Source organism: Seriola lalandi, unplaced genomic scaffold (genome assembly GCF_002814215.2).
Source record: "Seriola lalandi dorsalis isolate HSWRI2012SDOR001 ecotype SW California unplaced genomic scaffold, Sedor1 jcf7180002054501, whole genome shotgun sequence".
Taxonomy (NCBI): Eukaryota; Metazoa; Chordata; class Actinopteri; order Carangiformes; family Carangidae; genus Seriola; species Seriola lalandi.
This window is the reverse complement of record NW_019525054.1, coordinates 422,869-428,847: the sequence shown is the minus strand read 5'-3', so window position 1 is coordinate 428,847 and position 5,979 is coordinate 422,869. Positions and strand designations below refer to the sequence as shown.

The 5,979-nt window shown below is 41.9% G+C and overlaps 1 protein-coding gene across 4 annotated transcripts in view; it reads right to left on the bottom strand.

Annotated features, from left to right (window-relative positions):
- Positions 1-5,979, bottom strand: part of myt1b (myelin transcription factor 1b) — a 107,933-nt gene that overhangs the window by 78,411 nt on the left and 23,543 nt on the right. The window lies entirely within an intron of this gene.

Below are 5,979 nucleotides of genomic sequence, written 5' to 3'. Positions count from 1 at the left end.
TTAGACAGTAATTCAGAGCAGAAAATGAGATTGAGATCCTTGATGCTACAGAAAAACACATCCCCACCCACCCACCCCCAAAAAAAACCACAACAACGCTGCGATCGCCGAGACAAGATTGAAAAACAAATTTCTAATTTTGTCCATGAAGTGAAAGAGGAGATGTTACAGACGCACAGAGCAGAATCATTTTTTAATCCATTCCTCCACCCGTCCAATTTAACGCAGCTGCCGGGGCCTATAGTGCCGAGCGGTACTGTATGTGCTTATGTAACTCCAGGAAGCACGGGTGTGAAAAATGGTGTCGTGAATCCATTTTGCAGGTTTCTACACTTTGCTTTGGGGATTTAGGGCACTGCTCCACAGTGTAGTACATCATGACGATCCAGTTCATCCAGGTTCCTCCAGGTGCGTGTGACAAAGGACGCCATCTTAGAGTCACAACCGGTGTCAGGAGTCTCTATAAATCTGTCCTTCTATAAATGTTGTTCGGAAGGACGCCTATACTCGCGCTGTGACATGTGCTCCGAAAAGCCCTTCCTCCTCTCCCTCCTCACAAACGTTGACAACCGGTGGCGCTCCAGACGTCCATGGAAATCAACAACCACCATCTCATCTCGCCACTCCATCACTGACTCCACGGCCGACCCTCCCCACCCCCCACCTGACCCCCCCTCCAATATCTCCTCTATCTCTCACTCTATCATTTTAACTGTCAATCCTTCTCTCCATCAACCCACCTCTCTCTATCTCCATCAGTCTGTATCTCCATCAGAGAACCTTTCAAGCCATCTTGTCATCTAGCCATTCATGTACCAGATTTCTACATCTTCATACCCCCACCCCCTTCAGTCGTCCCCCTGCTCCGGTCAGCCGGGGCAGTTATAGAAGCTGGAGGAGGAGATGGTTGGGGTTGAGAAAAGGGTAAGAGGGCTGAAAGAGGAAATGGCGTGGTGTCACGGTGGCGGTAGAGGAGGTTTAACATCCCCAAACCTCTCTGAGTGCCATTTCACCAAACTGTAATAACTGTAAATGGCTGTGGGTTATGGTAATTTTTCAATTAATCCAAATGAAATGTGGGTAATGTTATAGGAGCTGTGTGGGCTTATATGGCGAGGAGCGCACTGGACTTATAAAGGGGAATGAATCGGATAGATAAATCAGATATAAATAACAGTAATGGTGATAATCATCAGCTTTAATTTCAGCGTAATCAGTATCATCCTCACCGCCATCCAATTATCTCCAGTTATTAGGTATTTTGATGGAAAGCTGGAATGTAATTTTAACATATTTAACCATTATTGCAGGCACTGCACACCTTTCAGTCTAACATTTTTGTCTTTTCAGTGTGAATGAAACTAGGCAGAGCCGCGGCACCTCCAGTTCTCACCTCTACTCTTACTGAAGCAAAGAAATGTCATAATAACTCTGAAATCTAACCACTGAATTTATAGCTTTGAAAAACATTCAGTGGCCACTTAAGAAGTTAATGTTGTTCAGCTTTTGTTGATATTGTTGGAAAATATTTATTACTCAGGTCATAGTTAGTGGACTACATTATTAGTACTACAGCTCAGTGATTTATTTGCGGCAGCCCACAACAATATCGACAGCCACATATTGATTTTCTATTTCTGTTTTACTATTCAAAATGGGCAAAATCTTATTTCATTGAGTTCGTTCAGCCCCTCCTTGCCTCTCTCTCTCTCTCTCTCTCTCTCTCTCTCTCTCTCTCTCTCTCTCTCACACCAGCCACCAGCCAGCCGAAAAGTCGACAACATTTCAATTTTGTGAAATAAAGCTTTGTTGAATAGTCTGAAAAACCACCTCATATTTGAGAATTTTTTTGAGATTTGCGTGTTTCAATTATTTGTTTTTAAGTTAAAACAAATAAGTTTTAAGTTAAGTTAAAAAAAAAAATACTCTGCTATGGTTAATATTTTGTTTAACATGGTTTTGCCATGTAAAAAATGAGAAAAAATAAAAAGGTCAAAAGCAGGTTGTGCTAATGCAAACTCTCCGACTCTCTGATTTTCATCGAACAGGGTCTTTGAAAAAGCCCCCTATAGTGTCAGTTAGGGATCACTCAGTAGTATTTAATTTCTAACATTAAGCAGACAGTGATAGTAGGCACACAGTTGCTTATAAGAATCCTAATTATTGTGGCCTTTCTTTGCTTTCATTTACTTTTCCCTTCCTCCAGTGCGCTCTTCGGTCAGAAGAAGCTCCATCTTTATTGTACATTCACACTCTGCCATCACTCTGACATTCTGTTTGACATTCAGGTAGCATAGCAACATGACAACATGCCCCTACAGCCTAGTGTGAGAATATAGATGCTTTTTGAAAAGGTTGACAAGAGAGAGAGGGGGGGGGGAGTGAGAGAGAAGAGATGAAGAAGAGAGGAGGAGGAGGAGGAGGGGTGGAGAGTGGAGTGAAGCCCTCCACAGATTTGCTTCTTCTCCTTTTCAACCCCACTCTAGAATCCCATTTGAAATTTAAAGCACCTTTTTTGTGTCTGAAAATACCTTTACACGCGCTGCCATAAATATTGCCCAGAGGTAGCGGGCCCCCCAGTTCCCCCCGCCGACTTGCATGATTCAACAGGGATGAGCAACTATAATGTTTGACATACATGTGCATACATAGTGTATGTGTGCACACTCAGTATATAACAACGCATACAAATTATATAGAGGAAATTCCATTCACAGCCCATATATATAAATGTATAAATCAATCATACAGGCAAGTTTTTATATTCACTGTACCGTATATATGAATGCATATATATATATATAACAGTCATCGTGCACACCTTTATGCATTGTATTGATTCTCTATTCATAAGGAGAGAAATTTAAATGAACGCTTGAAAAATGATTTCTGTTGTAAAACGAGGTGAAGACAGGGATTTAAAAAAAAAAAAAAAAAAGCACACATAAAACATGAAATACTGGTCAGAGGGGTTATGTAAATGCATTTCTTTTTTCGACCCCAGAATTCAATTCATAATTCATAAAGATTAAAGATGAATTTCATATGAGGCTGCACTTCATTCGATTGGCCCTTCTCCCCATTAGAAATGCTATAGCCCAAAGAGCTCTCCTTTCTCAATGATTAGAGGGAGACCAGATCCTCTCCCTCCTGACCAAATCAATACATCTCCTGATCTGATCCTGCCTCTTAGCCTCCAGTTGCTCAGAGGAGAGTCAGCAAAGGATGGAATATCACCATCTTCAACGCCACTCATCTTCACTATTCATTTGTAAGGGCCCCCAACCCCCCACCAACAATTACTATTTCATTTTCAGAAGATAGAGGATACTTTACATCAAGTATTCATCATCATTTTTATAATACTGTATATCACAGTTGCTATGTGATATCCTGTGTTAACACAGATTGTTGCTCTCATTGGTTTCAGAAAAGTGTGCTCCCAAGCTACATTTGTATGTTGAAATGTTATCTACTGCTGTTTACTGTATTTATATTTAGTAAAAAAAAAAAATCATGTTAATTGATATCCCCTTAGTGTTGATCCATAAGAAGATATATTTGTGGTTTTAAGAACCAAAAACCATCTCATGTAGTTTTACAGCTCCTCTCTCAGGCTTCGCTCTGGAGGTCTGGTAACAACAGGTCGGTGGCTGACTGTTTTCTGACTGACTGAATAAAAATAAAGCAGATTTCAAGTAAACACTCAGAGAAACCGAATCCTGCAGGTGTGCAGGGCTTTGGGCATGGCTGAGAGCGGTGACTGCTTTGTTGTGACATCACAAAGTGACAGAAGTCCTGGCGGCTGGTTTTAAGGCTCAGTTTCTGAATACAGGCTGTGTGCATTTCTCTGTGGACTGAGGCTTTGATACTTTCACAGTATTAATATAGAACCTAGACCTGATCTATAATCAAAAAAGACATGGAAATTTCACTTTATACGATATGGGACCTTTAAGATTTTACATGCAAAAAATATATGATGAGCTTATAACATATGTTGTATTAAATTACACTAACCAACAGTATATAAACTGGTTATAATTAGCCCCACCTCCATCATCTACAGCAGTAATGCTGCCCACATCAGTGCATCAGTAATAATGCAGCAGAGTCGACTCGCTGCCTGTGAGGACGACACATGTTGGCCATGGTTGCATCATCGCAAAAGATCTGTGTGCTTGTGCAGAAAACTATAAGATGAAAAATACATCTTATACAGTTCTTCTACAACAGTCTCTGACTGACATTATGGAGACATTTGAATTCAGTGTACAGGGTGAAACCCATGAATGCAGATTTTCTGTTGAAACATACATTTGTATGATGAGAGTTTTGATGAACACAACTCAGCTGGATGTGGAGGATGTTTAACTTCACTGTCTGGTGACCAATGAAATACAGAAATACTATTTCAGACTGTTTTGTCATCTTGACACAGTTGGTGTCAGGTAATTTGACTGTCTTGACCTGAGCAGTGATAAGTGATCTTGTTTTGTTTGACTAACAGTCCAAAACCCAAAGATATTCACTTTACTATTGTGTACTACAGAGGAAAACAACAAATCCTCACATTTAAGAAGTTGTAACTGCCCATGTCTTCCTTGGGCTCTGGTGCATCATGTCTGGTTTTCTCACAGTCTCAGAGTCCTTTAGCTTCTTTTCTGTAAACTTTCACTGAGGAGATGCTTCATCCCATTTCCACACAGGATCCCTGGAGCTCAGTCAGAGTGACCATCAGGTTCTTGGTCACCTTTCTTACCGAGGCCCTTCTCCCCTGATTGCTCAGCTCCTCCGGGACGTCAGCTCAAGGAAGAGGATTGTTTTTATAGCCTTCCCCAGATCTGAGCTTCTTTGCAATCCTGTCTCTGAGCTCTGCAGGCAGTTCTTTCTTCCTCATGGTTTTTGCTCTGATATACATTGTCAGCTGTGAGACCTTATATACACAGGTGTGTGTCTTTCCACTTCATGTCCAATCAGCTGATTTACTGCCTGTGGACTCCAACAAAGGTGTAGAAACACCTCAAAGATGAGGAACCTGAGCTCAATCCAAAGACAGCACAGTGTCTGAAAACTAATGTGATATTTCAGTTTTGGAAAAAATTAAATTAAACAATTTTAGCATGAGGCAGCAACATAACAAAATATGATAAACTGCAAGGGACTGAATTCTTTATGAGCCCACTGCACATATTGACAGTAAACCCATCACTGGGTTTCCTGCCAAACTCTAAGACGAAAAAAAAAAAAAAAAAAAAAAACTAAAAAAGCCACAAAAAGTGCCTCATCTTCCCAGAAAGAAACAGCAGGCCACTCCAGACTTTATCACTGACTCCATGATGCAATTAGCCATCATGGTGGTGCAGCTGTGGTCCTGCTGATTGTATTAGAGAATCAGTGATGTCTTTCTGGACAAAACCCCAGAGATTGAGAGTGGGACACTCACACAGCCCTAAAACACAATAAAGACAAGTGGCGAAGCCCACAACTCTCTGTGGGTCTGCTCTTGTTAGGGCTAGCCCTGAAAAATGAGAAGCAAAGTTTTTTTGTTGTTGTTGTGGGTAGTTTTTGTGTGTGTGTGATTTTTTTTCTCTTGCTGTGGTTTTATGGCCCAGGGGTCGTTATCTCAGAAACACAGGGAGAAACCAAGAGTCGACTTCAAACAATGCACATACGCACGCACCGCCGCACACGCAGAACTTCCAGAAGGACGCAGGGGGTTGCTGTGAGGAAGCCCCCCGGGGGTGAGGTGACTTTTGACATGGACAGCAACATATCATACCCCCCAACACACACAAAGCTCGAGCGTCACTCTCACCCTCCTCACCCACCCCCAGGGGGACAGAGAAAGAGGCAGGCAGGAGAGATAAGCGCTGACACCCCTGCCTTTACCCCCCCACCACCCCCACCACCTTTCTCCTCTTCATTCAATTCAACACCCACCCACCCCTCCACTTCCCCTTGTTCCCTGTATGTCTG